This window comes from Miscanthus floridulus, chromosome 3 (genome assembly GCF_019320115.1).
Source record: "Miscanthus floridulus cultivar M001 chromosome 3, ASM1932011v1, whole genome shotgun sequence".
NCBI classification, from domain to species: domain Eukaryota; kingdom Viridiplantae; phylum Streptophyta; class Magnoliopsida; order Poales; family Poaceae; genus Miscanthus; species Miscanthus floridulus.
In genome coordinates, this window is record NC_089582.1 from 56,563,181 (window position 1) to 56,584,172 (window position 20,992).

General features: G+C 46.6%; 1 pseudogene; it reads left to right on the forward strand.

Annotated features, from left to right (window-relative positions):
* Nucleotides 1-4,145: 4,145 nt before the first annotated feature.
* On the forward strand, nt 4,146-8,295 carry LOC136543769 (uncharacterized; annotated as a pseudogene).
* The last annotated feature ends 12,697 nt before the right edge of the window (nt 8,296-20,992 follow it).

A 20,992-nucleotide genomic window follows, 5' to 3' on the forward strand; every position in this document is an offset into this window, starting at 1 on the left:
GGGGACGTAGCGTGTTGGCAAGCACGTGAACCTCGGGAGAAAATCGATTGTCTCTTGTCTTTGGCATTCTCCCGGTGATTGGGTATATATTCATCTTGTGATTGGTTCATCCCCTACACGTCGGTATAATCACTCTACTCACTTATTTACATTCTTGCAAACTAGTTGACACAAGCTCTTTAGTGTAATTAGAATTGAGAGCTTGCTTTATTATTTATATTCATCTAGTTGAGCTCTTTAGAGTAGCAAGGTTGAGAGCTCTTAGTGAGTAATTACATAGCAAGTTTGTGTGCCTAAGTAATCATTGCAACTAGAATTGTTGGATAGGTGGCTTGCAACCCTTGTAGAGCTAGAGCAAGTTTGCATTACGCTATTTGTCATACTAATCAAATTGCTCTAGTTGATTTGTAGATTTTTAAATAGGCTATTCACCCCCCCCCTCTAGCCATATTAGGACCTTTCAGTGGCCGCGCGGGGGGTGGCAGGAGTGGTGAGAGAGTGAGAGAGAGGCGTGGTGAGAGACTGAGAGAGGCGCGACACGGTGAGAAACTGGGAATGGGGATTAGGGTTTGACAGGGGGAGCGATGACCGGTGAGTTTATATATGAGGAGGGGGGAGGCGGGGAGCCAGGGAGCTGGGCTGCACAGTGCGCTGGGCCGCGGGGAGGCCGGGAGGGAGGAGTCAGGGGAGGAGTGAGGAGGGGGAGGGGGTGGCCGGGCCACTGCCGGACCGGCTGACTCAGGGCGGGCCGTGCCGTGCCAGCCCACGGGTCTGAGCAGTGGCCCAGGCATGGCCTGCTGCCTCGGGCTGGGCCAACCCGGGCCCGCATGTCACCGGGCCGTGCCGTGCTCGTGTCGGGCTAAAAAAGCGGGTTTCGTGTCGTACCGTCGTGCCTCGGGCTGCATGGCCAAGTATAAATGCCGTGCTTGCCAGACGCTGGGCGCACCCACCCACGCGAGCTCCACGTGCTCCAACTCAGGGTCAGCGACATCCTCCTGTGGCGCTACAACCGGGCCCTCGCCATACGCCGCAGCAACGCGCCACGAAATACGATGCTGCCATAGTCCTGAAGCTTGACACCCTTGTAGCACGAAGCGAGCGCCGCGCCATGCGTGCCATTTCCGACGGCATCGCCGGCCTCCTGAAACCCGACGGCGACGATGAAGATGGTGACCGGCGGTGCGCCAAGGGGCTCTACCTCCAGTTCTTTCCCACGGAGGAGTCTGATTGCGTCGACCGCCTCATACCCACGCAGATCGGCACATGGGGAGTCGAGGATCTCAAGATTCGAGGTCGTTTCCAGGCCACCGCTCGTCAGCCTTACGACGACGATGACGGTCCCTCCTACACCTTCCCCCACCACTGCCTCGACGACGAGCTCCATCGGTCGCGCTTGCGCAGCCCGACGTTAGGAAACTGCACATGCGCACTTGCAGAGCTTGTACTGCGTGACATGCCGGTATCCACACCCATGGCCAGTACTAGAGATTGTTCACCGCGCGCTCGCTGCTGGAGGTGCTGCACCTCTAGTCCTGCCGTTGCACAGGGAAGGGGAGGCGGCTCGTGATCAGCGGGCCGGACTCGCTCGCAGCTCAAGGACCCTGTTGTGGATGGCTGCTCGTTCCTGACGATCGAGCTGCGCGCGCTCCCGATGCTGGAGCGGCAGGTGTGCCTGGGCAACACCGTGGAGCTCAGCTTTCTCGATGCAGAGCTCCGGCGGGCATGATGGGTTGAAACTGGTCGTGACCATCGAGTTCATAATTTTGGAGCTGGTTTACAGTTGGCCCGGCTCATTACCACGAACCTGTGCTCCCATAGATTCTAGATGCATCGGAGCTGACAACATATAATGCATTTTGGTCTTACTCAACCCAAAAAACTAGACTGATAGGTGAGGGTTCTCCCATCTTATATGGTGTGCTCCTCCACCATCGCTACACGATGTGGGACTAAACTCTAACAATCTTCCCCTTAGTCACATATCTAGGTGCCCGCACCATATGTGATGTTCAAGATTTTTTTATTGGGTTTAACTTTTCTGACCATAGGCTCCTGATACCTATTGTTGAAACCGGTGGTAAACATCGAAGTCAGTTTGTTTCGGGAGCAACAGCAAGAAGCAAGGGGCCAAGACGCATAGCGCCGGGGCGCGCAGCCTGCCAGGGCGTGCTCGAGGCCGCCGGGGGAGGCGCGGGTGGCGCCGCGTCCAAGCCCGCCGCCGGACGGGCACAGCCGCGGAGAAGGCACTGTGGGCGTGCGGATGCCCCTGTATCTCGGAGTCAAGGCACTGCAGGCGCGCTGGCGCCACCGTATCTCGCAGCCGGCCACGCGAGCGTGAGCTCGAGTCGCGACTGCGTGCGGATGCCCCATGGGAAGAAGATGTGTGGAGGAAAAAATCCCGTGACTAAAAATAGAAGAAAAAAATTAAAAAAAAGTATTATAGTTATTTTATTTATTTGGTCCATCACGTGAATCTATTTTGCCTAATACTTTTTTCTAAGGGAAAATTGGTTCTGTAGCATCGAAAGGTTGCGACCTCCGTAAAATACCACTGAAAGAGTTTGGCCCCGTAAAACAGCACTGAAAGTTGTCACCGTTAACTGCAAATAGCACTTCGTCAGGTTTTAACCTCAGGAGCATTAGTTTGACCTAAACTCCAAAGGGAAAATGACATTTGTGCCCTTGCCTTATCTCATCCCTGTCCTCAGCTGCGCCGCGCACGCCTGGCTGTGCCTGTCTGTCTTGCCGTGCCGCGGTCGGTCTTGCTGGGAGCGTCGCCTCTGCCCGTCCGCCACCTGCGCCTGCCGCCGTGGCTTCCTCGCCACCTGCACCGTCCGCCGCGGGCCGCTCGTCGTGCGGAGGCCGCGCCGTCCGCCGCGGGCCGCTCATCGTGCGGAGGCCGCGCCGCCTCCGCCCATCCGTCGGCCGCCTGGGAGCTCGGAGGGCCTCCTACGCCGGCCGCTGTGGCTTCCTTTTCGCGTGCAGGCCGCTCCCCGTGTGGAGGCCGCGCCGTCCGCCGCGGGCCGCTCGTCTCACGGAGGCCGCGCTGCCTGCGCCGTCCACCACCTCCTCCTCCTCGACTGCGTGTTGCACCGGCCGTGACTCCTCCTCCTCCAGTGCGCATGCGGTGGAACAATGCATCGATCTGAGATCCCCGACGGGTAAGAATGAAACCCTACCTATCTATTTCATGGTTCCTAGTACAACTGAAATTAGTTACGAAGTCCGATTTGTGTGTGCGATTTCACGTGGTATGAGGATGGTCACCGATGAGAAAGGGCATCTGAAAGCCGTGCTAATTTTTTTTGCACTGCTACTATTTCAGGATCGATCCAAACAATGCATGTCGAGTAGTGATTGATGTTTCTTCCTACTCAACTGTTGAGGATGGTCGATCTGTGTACAAAAAGGGTAGATGCTTGGACTGGTGGGTGGATGCAGAAGAGTACTCCATCATTGATATGGAGAATGATGTGTTCAAGCACTTTAGTTGGGCTAGTTATCAGGAGGCAAACTTTTGGTTTGTGGGTGAGAGTAATCTAACAATTCGCCTTGGTACGGACCAAGAGCTTCTAACTTTGCTGCGAGCCTCAAAAATGGTGGAGTTTATCATGACCGTAGATAGATGTGAGCATGTTGATATGGCTTTGATTGAGAATGAAAGACAAGTGACAGATGAAGAGAATGACTTACAACTTCAGGTCACAGAACAATTCAAGGAGATGCATGTGAGTGCAGAATTGGATGGTCTAGAATGGGCCATGGAACCTCAACTTGGTGTTACAGCTGCTGGTCCTTCTAGAGTAGAAGAGGAGGAGGAAGGTGACCAATATATGGAGCCAGGTGTTGACCATGAGGGAGATGATCCAGTTGGAGTTGATGAAGAGTGGAGGTATTTCAGGAAGGTACCTGAAGTAGGAAGCAATGAGAAAGTGCAGCAAGAAAAGAAGAAAATAGAGAGCAGCAAGAATGTAACTGAAGCTACAGATCCTGAGGCAGTGCCAAGTGATGAAGCCACCATGATGCAAGATGCTCCATATGTTGCACTCACTACATATGACAGAGACAACCCTGATATAAAGGAAGGTTCGACATTTACTGACAAAAAGGCCTTCATACTATGATTAAGCAATATGCCATAAAAAGGGAGTTTCAAACATTTGTAGAGCATAGTGATAAATCAAGATATAGGGCAAGATGTGCAGATTCAGAGTGTGGATGGAAAGTTCACGCAAAGAAACTTCTTGGTTGCCCCACTTTCATGGTATACTAATTGTTGTTTTCATGTTCTACCTATAATTTTTAGAATGTACAGAATGTTTTATTTTTCATGTTCTCTACATATTTAATAGAGTTAATGCCATGGTACGAAGTACATTTAGGTGTACCTGATCAATATCTGCCGCAGTGCAGATCAAACTGCAGTGTGTGGTACAGTCCTAAGCATGGGCAATAAATTCAAGATTTTTAGGATCAGGGTGAACTAAAACAGATGCTTGATTTTTAGGATCAGTGTGTGGTACATTATCCCTTGTTCTCTCAATGGATTTTGGATATTTTTGCTTGTTAGGTAATGCTCCTTATTCCAATTTGTAGCCAGTTGGCTATCTTTTTCAGTTTCTTCACTTGAACGAGCCAGACTATAACCTTACTAATTGCTTTCATAGTCTGCTTATAACAGCTTAAGGAAACAATGCAAAGAAAATGAAAAAAAACAATGTATAGAATGTTTTATTTTTCATGTTCTCTACATATTTAAACACTAAATTCAGATCCCATATCTTCTATTATTTTCAGGTTGTGTCAATAGGTTCTAGCCATACCTGTGCTAGCACCAGCCAAGTGAGGGGTAAGGAGGCTAGCAAAGCCTGGATTGCTGACAGAGCAACAGAGGTACTCAAGTCTACTCCAGAGCTGGGAGCAAAGAAATTGCAAGTTGAGCTTGAAAGACAGTTTCCGATCAAAATGTCATATAATAAGGTGTGGGAAGGAAGGCAACTTGCACTAAAAGGCCTACATGGCACTTGGGACGAAAGTTTTAGAATGTTGTGGAGTTTCAAAGCCGAGTTAGAAGGTACATGTCCTGGAAGCATAGTAGAGATTGATTGCAAGAAGAGCAAAAAGGATGGTCAAGTCTATTTCTATAGGATGTTTGTGGCCATCAAAGCATGTGTGAATGGATTTCTTGCTGGTTGCAGGCCATACCTAGGGGTTGATTCTACTCACCTCACAGGAAAATATAATGGACAGCTAGCTGCAGCAACAACAATTGATGGACATAATTGGATGTACCTGGTGGCATATGGAATTTTTTATAAGGAGACAAAAGCTAATTGGACATGGTTTCTGAAGCAATTGAAGAGAGCAATTGGAACTCCACATGGACTCACAATACACAGATGCTTGCAAAGGCTTAAAGATAGCAGTCCACGACGTCTTCCAAGGTGACGTTGAGCACAGAGAGTGTTTTAGGCACCTCATGCAGAATTTTAGAAAGCACTTCGATGGAGATGTGCTAAAGTACATGTGGCCTTGTGCTTGGGCATGTACTCCTAGGAGGCATCACTGGCTTTGGAACAAAATTGGAGAGAATTGTCCAGCAACAATTCCTTACTTGCAAGCAGAGCACAAACAACTTTGGTCTCGAGCTAAGTTCTCAGGGGAATGCAAGGTTGATTATGTGAATAACAACATATCAGAGTCCTTCAACAACTGGATTAAAGAGACCAAAGGGTTCCCTGTGGATGTCCTCGTGGACACAATTAGGGGTATGATCATGGAAAAGATAGCTATGAGGCAGCATATAGCTAACAAACTTGAAGGGTTCATTCTCCCTAGTGTTATAAATGAGCTAAAAATGAAGAGTAGAAACTTGAAGTACACAATTAAGGGGAGTGGTGGTCTCAAGGCTGAGGTATCTGGATTGACTAAGGACAACTATCCTTGGAGGCATGCTGTGGATCTTGAAAGCAAGACATGTTCATGTGGGCAGTGGCATATTTCCGGTAAACCTTGCACACATGTTATTGCCTTTATAGGTTCCTTGAGACAAATAAAACTTGATGACTATGTGCATGACTACTACTCAGTTCATCGTTTCAAGGCTACTTATCAGTTTGAGGTGAACCCAATGGTTGGCAAGTCACAGTGGCCTATTGTTGATCCCGGGTTTCAAATGTTGCCTCCAAAGCTTGAAAGGTCCGCGGGTAGGCCAAGAGTGAAAAGGCTGAAGAGTAAGGGTGAGCCAGGAAAAAGGGGTCCTTACCAATGCAAAAGATGCTTCAACTTTGGGCACATTGAGAAGGGTTGTCGTGAGCCCCCTACTGAACTTGCTGTTGAATTACCACAACCAATACCTACTAAATCTAGGTAAATTAATTTTATGCTCCTATCACTTGTACAATACCAATTCCTTCTGAGTATAATTGTTGATTACCTTGCTATTATGTAGGAAAAGGAAAGAAAAACCAAGTACTTCAAACTGCAAGAATGCTTCCAAAAAGTCCAAGAAGAATGCTACAGGAACCTCTACTTCTTCTGAGCCCCATACTGAACTTGCTGTTGCACCTAGGTAAGTTGAACCTCTACTTCTTCAAACTTGCAGTAGGATACAAGTTTTAGTTCATGTGGTTGCTTAGGAAAATCTGCCATGCTGCAGAGTATATCACTGATATTATTAGAAAAATCATAGTACTAGCTGCAGTTGAAAGGTTCCATGCATACAGTATAGCTAGCCCTTTGTGATGCTTTTACTAATAAGACTAATCAAGCTTCTGAGATGATCAGAACACATATGGGAAAAGATTTCTGCAATTGAGTTATTGATTCATTTCTGCTGATGCATATGAGAATCTGTTACTTCATTGACAGATCAAGCAAGGATCATGTTAGTGACTAACCTGCTATCATGCATGGCAATGTGCAGTACACTACAGAAACACAATAAAAACTCATTGACAGCTTGCTAACCTGCTTTCATACAGACATGACTAACCCAAACTGAAATAGGCGTCTCAGTGTCGTCGCTCCATAGGCGTCTAGCATTCTAGAGTGCCAACTTTGTTCACCTGCCGGCGGAGTCGTCGCTCCATAGGCGTCTCAGTGTCCGTGGGTGTAGTAGGGCCCGGGACGACTAGTCCTTGCACTGGAGTGTACTAGCTGGCAGGTGGGCCGCCCAGGAGTGGGGGCAGTGCTGCGGCTGCGTGATGGGTGCACGCAGTCAGTGCTTTTCAGAAAAGAAGTAAATAAAGAAAGAGGTTTTTTACCTTGTTGAGCATGCCAAAAACTGAGAACCTGCAGTTTGTCAATATTATTAAAAAATTGGACGCCAGCCAAAAGCTACCATAAAAAACTTGAATCCTTGATGAAAGATTCTTACCCTTCTGTAGCCCTTCCAATTCCCATGTAACTAGGGTGTTTATCTACTTGAATTGCATCGAGTTTAAGGAACTTGTCTCTGTGATTATAAGTCAAGGTATTCAATGCTGACTAAAAAATAGATAGGAGAATGCTAACCTGTTAAAATATATATATATATATATATATATATATATATATATATATATATATATATATATATATATATATATATATGTTGGTTATAAACTAGACTATCAGTGGAAGATGTCATGGACAGTCTGTTGGTTACGGGCCGGCCAGCCAGGGCAGCAGTATGGCAGGTCGGATCTGATCTGACATACTGCCGTCCGGGACCATAAGCCCAGCTGACTGCCCATGATAGAAGATGTACCACAGAATCGATTTCTTTTTTTCCCCACATGCAAAATAATTTGATTACATTGCTGTTTTGTAGTAAAAGAAAGGGAGGATGTGGTACTTCAAAATGCAAGAATGCTTCCAAAAAGTCCAAGAAGAATGCTACAGGAACCACTACTTCTTCTGAGCCCCCTACTGAACTTGCTGTTGAACCTAGGTAAGTTGAACTTCAAGTTTCATGTTCTAGCTGAATTACCCTACATGCAAAATAACTTAATTACATTGCTGTTATGTAGGAAAAGAAAGGGAGGAAGTGGTATTTCAAAGAATGATACAAGAATAACATCTACTTCTTTAGTCACTCAATCACCTGGTACAGCTACAGCTAGCCCCTCTACTTCCTTAGCCATCCAAGCACCAGTTAGTCCAGGACCAACAACAAGAAGGATGACAGCTCCTGTTTCTACACCAACAAGACCACCAGGCACACCAGTGAGTCCAGGGCCAATAACAAGACGAATGGCAGCACAACTGGATACATCACCAGGAGGCGTTGCTAGGAGGGTCATCATAAACTAGGCTAGTGTGATCCTGAATCATTTTAATGAACTGTTGTTGTATGAAAAAGTCATGTACTGAACCTATTTTGGGCATGTGTTGGACCAGACCAATATGGTTCCTGTACTATGAACCTATTTGGCCATGTGCTTGCAAGATGTGCTGGTCAATATTAGTCCATGTGTTGAACCAGAATATTTTTCATGTGCTTGGTCAATATTTAGTGCATATTGTGACTTGTATGTATTGAAATGCTGTCGGTTCATGCCATGTACTTCAATCTTATGTTCTCAGAGCTCATGTACCGGTTTGGGCCTTGGTCTTATGTTTTTAGAGCTCTTGTACCGGTTTGGGGGTATTTTGGTCTAAGTTAACAGACCTGACGCTCAAATCTAACAGAATGGTACTTTCAGTTCGCGTGTGCACCTTTCAGTGGTATTCTACGGGGCCAAACTCTTTCAGTGGTATTTTACAGAGGTCGCAACCTTTCGATGCTACAGAACCAATTTTCCCTTTTTCTAAACAACTTAGCTTCACCTAGAAAGCTGCTTGTAAAGCCATTTTGTAAAAAAAATAGCTTTAATGGTGAAGCTGAGTTGTACAACTCTTACGGAGATCGGTTACGATGACTTACAACATCGTTTATACAGAGTCCTGATACAATTGGTATTCAATCAATTTTTTAATAGAGTGTTTACACGGTAGTTCCATGGATAGAGTATTAGAATACTGCTCTTTTAATTGACCGACGAAAAAGAGGGTATTGTATTCCGTGTTTATTATGTTTTTTTTGTCGGTCCGTTAGCTTCTGTTTCTTTTTTCCTATTCATTTTCCTTTTTCATTTATTAGGGCATAGGGAGACCGACGAAAAAGAGGGTATTGTATTAGGGAAAAACGGTTTGAAGAAACGCTTCGATCTGTATAGAGAGTAGGATAGGATTTTGATTCGTACATATCTAGGTTAGCTTAAGAAGGCCTACGTATGTTATTATATATATAAAACAGCAAAGTCGTAGAGAGACGAATAGAAATAGTTTTTACATTTACAAAGTTAGTTAGAGAGGGCCATACAAAAAAAATGGTACAAAAAACGGCGAAAATTTTATCTCTTTATTATTAGGTGTGTGTATATATATATATATATATATATATATATATATATATATATAGCTATATAAAAAAAACATAAGAGTTGTAGAGAGACGAACATAAATAGTTTTCACATTCACGAATTAGTTAGAGGAGGTCATACAAAAAAAAAGGTACTAAAAATAGGCTGAAATTTTGCATCCTTATTATTAGGTATAAATATAGATATAGATATTGTTTATCTGAAACAAGCAACAATAGCCAATATTCTAAGTACCTTACCATTTCATAAAAAAAGTACCTTACCATTTAATGTCTCTTTTAGGAGGACACTTGTGAGAAAACAAATTACTAGAATGAAAACACTTTAAATTGTGATTATAAACTTACATGTGGGTAGTGATAAGTTTACTTGAAAATTAAACAAAAACGGGGATTTATCGATTAAATCTCTATATGGGTTTCTTGTTAACAAATATGAGGCTTCCCAACAATGAAATTTCGAATGAGAGTACCCCTAAAGAATAAAACCTTTTTGTGGTACTTAAAATAGGTGTTTGCCTCACAAAGGATAATTTAGCAAGAAGAAATTGGTTAGGTAGTAAAACATGTTTCTAGGGCGTGTTTGGTAAAATTCTATATTGTCTTAGAAATGGTTTAGATCCAGATTCTCTTCATAAAAGATTATCCGATGGATCAGAATTACTTTGTGGAACTGTTTGACTAGCTCACTAGATTCTTGGATTTATAAAAAAAATATTAGCAACATTTATATCTCTAAATAAGTTTATTATAAAAAAATATATTCAATGGTTAATATAATGATACTTTTTATACGATAAAAATTATTAATCTCTTGTATATATTCGGAAGCACACCGGCAATTCTCTTCTCACCTTTCCTTCACAATCGCTCCCCCAGCGACGCGCGTGTGCAAGCGAGCATCTGGCCGGTAGATCCACATCCACGCAAAGAGCAGATAGGGAGGAAGGTGAGGGGCTCGGAGCTCTGGCGTTGGATTCTTTTATTTTTTGGGGAACGACGGAGATGAGGAGGGTGAGGGAGTGAGGGGCGCGAGGTTTGAGTCGAGTCGTAGCATCCTCAGCTCGCCGGCGAAAGGCGCCCGCGCACTCCCAACTTGAGACCGTGTAACACGAAGAAACCATGGATTCCAAACCATGAAAGCAGCATCTTTTTGGTCGGGCGATAGGCTTCCCTTCCGACAATTATATTAAGAATAATTGGGTAGTTGGGAACGTGCATCTGTAAATTCGCCTGGAGCCTTGCTGAGGTGCTTGGAGAAGGCACACTGCTGGTACGTGGGATCGTAATAGAACAACGTGTCTTTAGAAAACGGCACAACCCTTTCCAAAGTCACATCAATGGCGTTGACAGCAAGCACCCAGCCGTTTGTGTCATCAGCAGCATTCAAATTGGCCATCATGTAGAACACATTGTCATCGTACTGGTCCAGCGTGGGAAACGAACTGAACACCTTGTTCAAGGTCAGCTCCTTGCCGTCCCAGATCTCTGGAAACAGGTCAGGCAAGCAAGTGTCAGTGGGGCGGAGGTCAGCAGAGTCGACGGTGCAGCACCAGTCCCAGCTCTCTGAACTAAAGATGGCAACGGGCCCCGATACCCGATACCCGACGGGTATTTGATCCATTAGGGGACGGGGATGGGATCATATCTTTATCCGCGGGCATCTAAATGGGCAAGAATCCATACCCGACGGGTATAGCGGGTACGGGAACGTTCCCTGTTTACCCGTCCCCGTTACCCGTTGGGGAACCCGACTATTTGAGCTGTCATGCGAGTATTAGGCCCAAAGAAGCTCAACATAGGTATTTTGGTCCAAATCGGAACAGTCATATATATAGTTTGTGTGTTCTAGGAACCCTCATTCAATTTTTCCTCACCATCTCCGTCAGCAGCACAAGCACGCCTGTCTCATGAGCGCTCGTGCCTCTCGCTTCCTCAGTTCAGTCTCTCTGCCACCTTTGCTTGTCCTCCTCACAACCTTGCTCCTTTTCCTCGGCATCTCCGAGACTCCGACACTTATACCCGAGTGAAGAAGAAACGTCTCCGATTGCAAAGCTGCGACCCCAAGTGTCCTTGTTTATCGGGTATGCAGTACCCGTCGGGTATCTGTTACCCGACCGATACCCGATGGGTACGGGGATGGGCAAGAATCTATACCTGAGACAGTTAATGGGAATGAGGACGGGATGAATTCTCCATAGTGGGGAAGAGAACGTTCCGACGATACCCGATGAGTATATACCCGTTGCCATCCTTACTCGGAACAGATCTCCCTCGTGAAATGGTAGCCGTCCACCTAAACTCCGTGTCATTACAGTCGCCGTCCAGATCGGGATATTCAATCTCCAGAAACCTCAGCAAGCCGTTCCTGCAGGTAACGTCCCGAATTTGATCCAGAGCAGGCGCAAAATCAAACTTGTTGGTGCCCAACAAAGAGGGCAACTGGATCAAACGCATCTCAGGGAGCCAGTCGTCGTCAATCAAGTTGCACAGGAGAACACCTCGCTGAAGATCAATCCAAGCCAGCGACGAAGCCAGGAATCGACGAAGTCAGGGCTGGCTTCCTCTTCTTCTTCCTCCAGCCCCTCCTTGCCTTCTTCTTCCTCCTCATGGCGGTAGCCCGGGCTAAGCCCGGGCTCCATGTAAATCATGGCCGTAGGGGAGGCTGGAGCACGGGTAGCCCCCCCCCCCCCCCCCCCGCTGGCTTCGTCGCTGATTCCAAGCCAACCAGACTCCTCCGATGGAGATCACCTTGGTTGGGTCATGCATCGCCTGTAGATCGTAATCCGTGTCACCGTCGACAGCCACCGGAGCAACAATGGTGCTCCACGACATGCAGCCTGTTCGGCTGGGCTTATACGATCGTATACGATCGTGGATTATAAGCTGAAATAGTATTTTTTTCTCACACCAAATCAGCCAGCAGTAAATAATTCACAGTCGTTTATGATCAAACAAACAGGCTGATGGTTTCAGAAGAAAGAACACCTGGCCATGGATCCCACCAGTCTGTTAGATTAATTTGGGCCAGGCCCATTATTTATTCTAATTAATCAAATAAACTTCAAAGGCCCACAATTATTGTTAAATGGAAAAGTGATTAGTACCATATGGGAAATTCACTAAAAAGGTTATCAACTTAAATAGTGAGTCTTAGGACTCTCACATAGACAAGTTGAGAGGGAGAACCGGGAGGCCACACGCGCGCGCCGCCGTCGTCGAGCCGAGCCGCGCCGCCCGCGCGCGCGCCGGGCCGGGGCCGTGGCCGTGGCCTGGTTTTGTCGCTTGGCCCAACCAAAACCCTAGCCGCCACAGCCAACTCCCAACGCCCAACCACCCTGTCCAGGTTCATTCCCCCGACAGGGCCTAACGGACAGATGGGGAATTGCGCGGCTATAATGAGGGAAGGGCGCCCCTGTTCCAGGTGTGCGAGACTCGACTCTTCCTCTTTCTCCTCTCCGCAACATACCTGCACGGGTAGGCGGGGAATCAAGTTTTTGGGGAGCGCCGGCTTCCCGGTGCGACTGCTGCCCCGTCTGCAGTTTCCTATTCGGGGGCTTCTGCTTTCTGACGGGAGAGTCTCGTTCTACTGCTCCGACGCCGCACCTGTAGGAGCTTCCCGTGCTACTGCTCCGACACCGCACCTGCAGGAGCTTCCCGTGCACTGCTCCGACGCGACCTCCTCTGCAACATGGTGGACACGAGGAGGACAGGTGGCCGCACCAACACCAACGACGGAGAAGATGGTGGCTCACTGTCCGCGTGTACCGGCAGTCCTACCCTAGGGTATAAATCTAATCCCACTGTGCGCTATTGTTCATATGCTATTCTGTTAGCGTTTTTAGCGCACTTGATTGCTGCACTGTTAAATACTATCTGCAGTAGTGGTGCTGTTACAGTATGGTTAGTGGTACTGTTACTATTGTTTAAGTCATATTTATGGATTAATATAAGTCGTAAATTGACCAAATGTTCGACAATCCAAAAACTTGATAGGTCATTTTCGGCTGCTAGTTTTGCTGCGTCACTAAAACCACCACCATTGAAAGATGATGGATCCAACTATAAAGTGTGGCGTGTCCGCTCACTAGTATGCGTTGTGAGCATGTGATCAAGGGAAAACGCATTGAACCTCCTTTCTCTCACGAGGAGGAGATTAAGTTCAATGAGGCAGATAACTTGTTTAAGGGGGGTCTCATCAGCATATTAGCTGAAACCATGGTGCAAGTGTACATGGATATGGACACTGGCAAGGGCATGTGGGATGCACTTGAGGCCAAGTTCGGTGTTGCCGATGCTAGCACTGAATTGTACATCATGGAGAAGTTCTATGACTACAAGATGGTCGATGACCGATCTGTAGTAGAGCAGGCTCATGAGATACAGATGCTGGCAAAGAAACTCCAGAACAATGAGTGTGAGTTGCCTGACAAGTTTGTGGCCGGCGGTATCATCGCTAAGCTGCCACCTACTTGGTCAAGCTTTGCCACTACTCTAAAGCACAGGAGGCAAGTGTTCAGTGTGACTGATCTCATTGCTACTCTTGGTGTGGAGGAGAATGCTAGGGCAAAGGACACTCATGGCAAGAAAGCGCATGAGGAAAGTTCTAGCGCCAATCTGGTGCAAAAGAAGAACTTTCATGCCGCACAGAGGAAGAAGAAAAACAGGCCTACAGTCAAGCCTAAAGCTGCAACTTTTAAGAAGAAGGGCAAGGAAAAAGAAAAGGGCCTTTGCTTTATCTGCGGTGCATCTGACCATTGGGCAAAAGAGTGCCCTGACCGCAAGGACAAGCAGAAGAAGTCCGCAAACATGGTTGTTAGCGAATCTGGAGGATCTGGGTACGGTAATCACCTACCTATAGTTTTTTCAGTTTGTCTCTCGCCTGAGTGGTGGGTTGACACGGGTGCTAACATTCATGTTTGTTCTGATATTTCTTTGTTTTCTTCTTATCAGGAACAAAGAGGTTGCTCCTTGCTGATGGGAAACGGTACGCATGCTGCTGTACTTGGTGTTGGTACGATCAATCTGAAGTTTACTTCGGGAAAGATCGTGCAGCTAAAGAACATGCAGCATGTCCCCTCCATCAAGAAGAATCTCGTTAGTGGATCTCTATTATGTAGAGATGGCTTTAGACTTGTATTTGAGTCCAATAAATGTGTTGTATCTAAGTATGGAACCTTTGTTGGAAAAGGCTATGAAAGCGGAGGCTTGTTCCGCTTCTCTTTGATGGATTCTTGTGATAAAATTGTGAACCATGTGAGAAATGATAATGAGTCTAATGTTTGGCATTCCCGACTCTGTCACGTCAATGTTGGTTGTATGACGCGCTTAGCTAGTTTAAAATTAATCCCTAAAATCGATCTGGTCAAAGGGTCTAAGTGCCATGCTTGTGTTCAAGCGAAGCAACCTCGCAAGCCTCACAAGGCTGTGAAAGAGGCGAGAAATTTGGCACCGCTAGATCTCATTCATTCTGATCTATGCGAGATGAATGGTGTATTGACCAAAGGAGGAAAGAAATATTTCATGACTCTTATTGATGATAGCACTAGATTTTGCTATGTGTACTTGCTAAAAACAAAGGATGAAGCAATGCATTATTTTAAAATCTATAAAGCCGAAGTAGAGAACCAATTAGAAAGAAAAATCAAACGGTTGAGGTCTGACCGTGGGGGAGAATACTTTTCACATGAGTTTGATTCATTCTGCGAGGAACATGGAATTATTCATGAGAGGACGCCTCCATACTCCCCCCAATCCAATGGGATTGCCGAACGAAAGAATCGCACTCTAACTGATTTGGTTAACGCCATATTAGACACTGCGGGACTTTCCAACGAATGGTGGGGTGAGGCTATATTGACGGCATATCATGTCCTGAATAGAGTTCCTACAAAGAATAAATAAGTAACACCATTCGAGGAATGGGAAAAGAAAAGGTTGACTCTCTCATACCTACGCACTTGGGGATGCTTGGCCAAGGTGAATGTGCCAATCATCAAAAAGTGCAAACTTGGACCAAAAACTGTAGATTGTGTGTTCCTCGGTTACGCTTTACACAGCGTCGGATATAGATTCCTAGTTGTAAGCTCTGGAGTACCTGACATGCGTGTTGGTGCAGTGATTGAGTCCAGAGATGCTACATTCTTTGAGAATGAATTTCCTATGAGAGGAAATGAACCTAGCACATCTAGTCAAAAACCTGTTGATTCCCCCGTGGCGCCAACAGAACATCTTGAACAAACATGTGTTGAGAATCCAGAGGAGGATAATAGTAGAGCTACTCGAAAGAGTAAGAGACAGAGGACTGTAAAGTCTTTTGGTGATGATTTCACTATATACCTCATGGATGACACTCCAAGCACCATTGCTGAGGCATTTTCCTCTCCCGACGCTGACTACTGGAAGGAAGCAGTGCGAAGTGAGATGGATTCAATTATGACCAATGGAACTTGGGAGATTGTTGATCGTCCTTACGGGTGCAAGCCTGTAGGATGTAAATGGGTGTTCAAGAAAAAGCTTAGGCCTGATGGTACGATTGAAAAGTACAAGGCAAGGCTTGTGGCTAAGGGTTATACCCAGAAAGAAGGCGAGGACTTCTTTGATACTTATTCACCAGTGGCCCGATTGACCACAATTCGAGTACTGCTTGCCCTGGCTGCGTCTCATGGTCTTTTCGTTCATCAGATGGATGTTAAGACGGCTTTCCTAAATGGGGAGCTAGATGAGGAGATCTACATGGATCAGCCTGATGGCTTCGTAGTAGAAGGTCAAGAAGGAAAGGTGTGTAAATTATTGAAGTCTTTGTATGGCCTAAAACAAGCACCTAAGCAATGGCATGAAAAGTTTGATAAAACTATGACATCTGCTGGTTTTGTTGCGAATGAAGCCGACAAATGTGTGTACTACCGCTATGGTGGGGGAGAAGGAGTAATCCTGTGCTTGTATGTGGATGACATACTAATCTTTGGGACAAGCCTCAATGTGATTGAGGAAGTCAAGGACTTTCTGTCAAAGAGCTTTGACATGAAGGACTTGGGAGTGGCTGATGTGATACTAAACATCAAACTTCTAAGGGGAGAAAATGGTGGGGTAACACTTGTGCAAACTCACTATGTGGAAAAGGTACTGAATCGCTTTGGTTATAGTGACTGCGAGCCCGTGTCCACTCCCTATGATCCAAGCGTGATGCTGAGAAAGAACCGAAGAATAATGAGGGATCAGTTGAGATACTCCCAAATCATCGGCTCGCTAATGTACTTGGCTAGTGCAACGAGGCCTGACATCTCATTTGCTGTGAGCAAATTAAGCCGGTTTGTTTCAAATCCGGGAGATGATCACTGGCGTGCTCTTGAAAGAATATTGCGCTATCTAAAGGGAACGTCGAGCTTTGGCATTCACTATATGGGGTACCCGAAGGTACTCGAGGGCTATTGTGATGCAAATTGGATATCTGATGCTGATGAGTTAAAAGCCATAAGTGGATATACATTCACACTTGGAGGTGGCGCTGTTTCCTGGAAGTCTTGCAAGCAGACCATCTTAACAAGGTCAACAATGGAAGCAGAACTTGCAGCACTTGATACCGCTACTGTTGAGGCTGAATGGCTCCGTGAGCTCCTTATGGATTTGCCAGTGGTTGAAAAACCTGTGCCCGCAATTTCTATGAACTGTGATAACCAAACAGTAATTATCAAGATAAACAGTTCAAAGGACAACATGAAGACCACTAGGCATGTAAAGCGGCGGTTAAAATCTGTTAGAAAATTGAGAAACTCCGGAGTAATAGCATTGGACTATGTCCATACGTCTAAAAATCTGGCAGATCAATTTACTAAGGGACTATCGCGTAATGTGATAGATAGTGCATCGAGTGAGATGGGACTGAGACCCACATGAAGTTCTATCGTGGTGGCAACCTGTCCTATGTGATCGGAGATCCCGTGAATTAGGATGGTGAAACAAGCTATGGGTAGACTGAGGGAAGAGACCCTTTTTAATAAAGGTCAATCTCTTGAGTAATACACTTCTCTTCCTATGTGTATGGCAGGTTGGTAAATACCTCAATATGATCCGAGTGGCTTAATGAGAAGCAAAGATGTCGGCCTACAGGGCATCTTAAAGGAACACACCTATGTGAGTTCAATTGCTAGTCGCAATCTATGAGATTTGGGTGATCTCTAGATACTCATGAATAGACCAGGAGTATGACTTATAGGCTCCAACCAGAGGGGATGCTACAGGCAGCCTAGTATCAGTAAAGGAATCGAGTGAGCTTCACTTTGTACAAAACTGTCAATTCAAGGCATAGTCCATTGGTCAGTTGTAAATGAGTGTAAACTCCTTTTCTAGATGGATGTTCAACTTAACAGTCTCCATCGAAATACTGGTATATCAAACAAGCTTAGATCTGAAGACATTAACTGTGGACTTCTGAAGTTTGGTGGGGATTGTTAGATTAATTTGGGTCAGGCCCATTATTTATTCTAATTAATCAAATAAACTTCAAAGGCCCGCAATTATTGTTAAGTGGAAAAGTGATTAGTACCATATGGAAAATTCACTAAAAAGATTATCAACTTAAATAGTGAGTCTTAGGACTCTCACATAGACAAGTTGAGAGGGAGAACCGGGAGGCCACACGCGCGCGCCGCCGCCGCCGAGCCGAGCCGCCCGCGCGCGCGCGACGCGCCACGCCGGGCCGTGGCCGTGGCCGTGGCCTGGTTTGGTTTGGCCTGGTTTTGTCGCTTGGCCCAACCAAAACCCTAGCCGCCGCAGCCAACTTCCAACGTCCAACCACCCTGTCCAGGTTCATTCCCCCGACAGGGCCTAACGGACAGATAGGGAATTGCGCGGCTATAATGAGGGGACGGCGCCCCTGTTCCAGGTGTGCGAGACCCGACTCTTCCTCTTCCTCCTCTCCGCAACATCTAAGCGCTGAGCTGTTCGTCTGCATCTCCGACCGGAGTTCCCTGCGCGCACAGGGAGCTTCGGTAGCAGGCCTCCGGAACTTCCCCCGTCAAGCGTATCTGCACGGGTAGGCGGGGAATCAAGTTTTTGGGGAGCGTCGGCTTCCCGGTGCGACTGCTGCCCCGTCTGTAGTTTCCTGTTCGGGGGCTTCTGCTTCCTGACGGGAGAGTCTCGTTCTACTGCTCCGACGCCGCACCTGCAGGAGCTTCCCGTGCTACTGCTCCGACACCGCACCTGCAGGAGCTTCCCGTGCACTGCTCCGGCGCGACCTCCTCTGCAACATGGTGGACACAAGGAGGACTGGTGGCCGCACCAACACCAACGACGGAGAAGATGGTGGCTCACTGTCCGTGGGTACCGGCAGTCCCACCCTAGGGTATAAATCTAATCCCACTGTGCGTTATTGTTCATATGCTATTCTGTTAGCGTTTTTAGCGCACTTGGTTGCTGCACTGTTAAATACTATCTGCAGTAGTGGTGCTGTTACAGTATGGTTAGTGATACTGTTACTATTGTTTAAGTCGTATTTATGGATTAATATAAGTCGTAAATTGACCAAATGTTCGACACAGTCGTCAGAAACCATGATCATCACAGCCACCGTACCAACACAAAACAACAAATACACCCTGAAAAAAAACATCCTGTGAAGTAGAGACAAGTAACATTAGTGAAAAATTAGTGAAAGAAAAAACATTAAATGATGTATCAGGGAAAAAAAAGATGCAAAATACTTATCTGGAAGTTACACTATGTGGAATTTAATAGTCACAGCTATAAGCAGCAAGAGGGAACAAAATACATTCTTAATTTTTGGGAAAAAAATAACGCTAATAAAATACATTCTTAATAAAATAAGGATATACTTACCATACTACATACTACAGTACACAAGCAAAGTGTTTCGAACAAATGAAGCTCTACAGTTTTTTTCTCTCGTTTTTAATCGAGTCCAACCAGGTTTACAACAAACAAAGAGGAATGGGTAAGAAACGAAAAACGAAAACTAATTCCATTTTTCAGATGCAAAATCCACATAGTCCCTTGCCCACGCACGCGCACGACGTGCCACTCGCCAGCACCCCAGGCGCGCGCCGTTGAACACGTCGCACGGTTCGCCGCCAAGGCCGACGCGGCCAGCGTCCAGGACGAAGCCCGCGGCGGCGATCCCATGCCCTCGCTAGCCGATGTAGCAGAACACAAGGTAGAGCACCAGCGCATGCGAGCACCAGCGTTGCGGAGGGCGGTCACTTGGCAGAGTGGCACCTGCACCACGGCATCGCGAAAGCGCGGTCACGGTAGAAGATACGCGCGGGCTGGCGGCCGCAACCCGGCTCACCTTTACGCAGCAGGTCTGGCAGTCAGGACTATATCTCTGATCTGTTGATCAGGAGGCAAAACCATACCAAGCTTTGTCCAGAACGCAACAGCAAAGTCACACCTGAAGATGATATGCTCTGGGGTTTCATCTTCACAATGACAGATTTCACGGACCTGGGATTCCACAATGTTCCTACGGTGTACTCCCTCCTGTTTGGATCCAGGGGCTAGAGCTAGTTTGAGCTCAACTAGCCCAAAAGTATCCAAACAGGAGGGCTAGAGTGGGTTATTTGCAACTAGTCCACCCCAAAAAACTATCCCCCAAAAGAGGTGATTATTTGGGCTAGTTCTGGTAGGGCCCACTGAAAACTCTTATTTTTTTATTACTCCACCCGCACCGGATCCTCGCGACTCCCATCCCCCCATCGCTTCCCATGCCGAGCGCACCAATGGACGCCTTCGCGACGCTTTTTTCGCGGTGACCGGCCGTCCTAGCCGAGCGACCAGAAATCCGCTGGGTTCACAATTTTCACCTCGCGTTGCCGGGCACACACAGGCTGCTCCTCGGGCTGCCAGAACAATGTAAGCATGTGTGGTTCATGCCGCTACAGACTAGAGTGACAGACAGGAGCTGTGAAGGCTGCAGTTGCTTTCTAGCGGTTCGCGGGGCCCCCTGCCATGCCTGAGACGCTGCAGGGGGCGTTTTCTGATAGCGCTGCGCGGCTGCAATTTGCTTGTGTTTGGTAGAACGTGTGGACGGCGGATTTCGCGCCTCCAAGTGGGTCTCCAGCGCCCGCAGGTCAGTGTGCGGGAGGAGGCCACATGAGAGCCTGCCACACCAAATCCGGCTGCAAAGATGGTTTAAATGAGCCAAATGATTAGAAAAGTACATTTATTGTTAATCTAACTCTTGTATCCAAACACCTCTTGAGCTAGAGTTAGTTCAGGGCTAGTCTAAAGCTAGAAACTAGCTCTAACCTCTAGCCGAGCTAGAGTATCCAAACAGGGCCAATAATTGCATTTCTAGAGTTTAAAATTTTTCCCAAAATAAATGCACCTCTATGAATAAGACAACCTAACTTTAGTTGTCTTTTTCTACTTTCTCTTCTCACAAATGCAACGATTACATCTTTATAAGGATATATAGGTAAATTTTCACTAGCATTGATTTTTTCACCCAAGTGCTATAAAGTGCACTTATTTTGAGACGGAGGGAGTAGGTTGGATCGACGCTAATCCTTCTCTGCCATAGGAGCCAGATGAAGAACTGCACCCTTGGAGGCGCTGCATTCTTCCGGA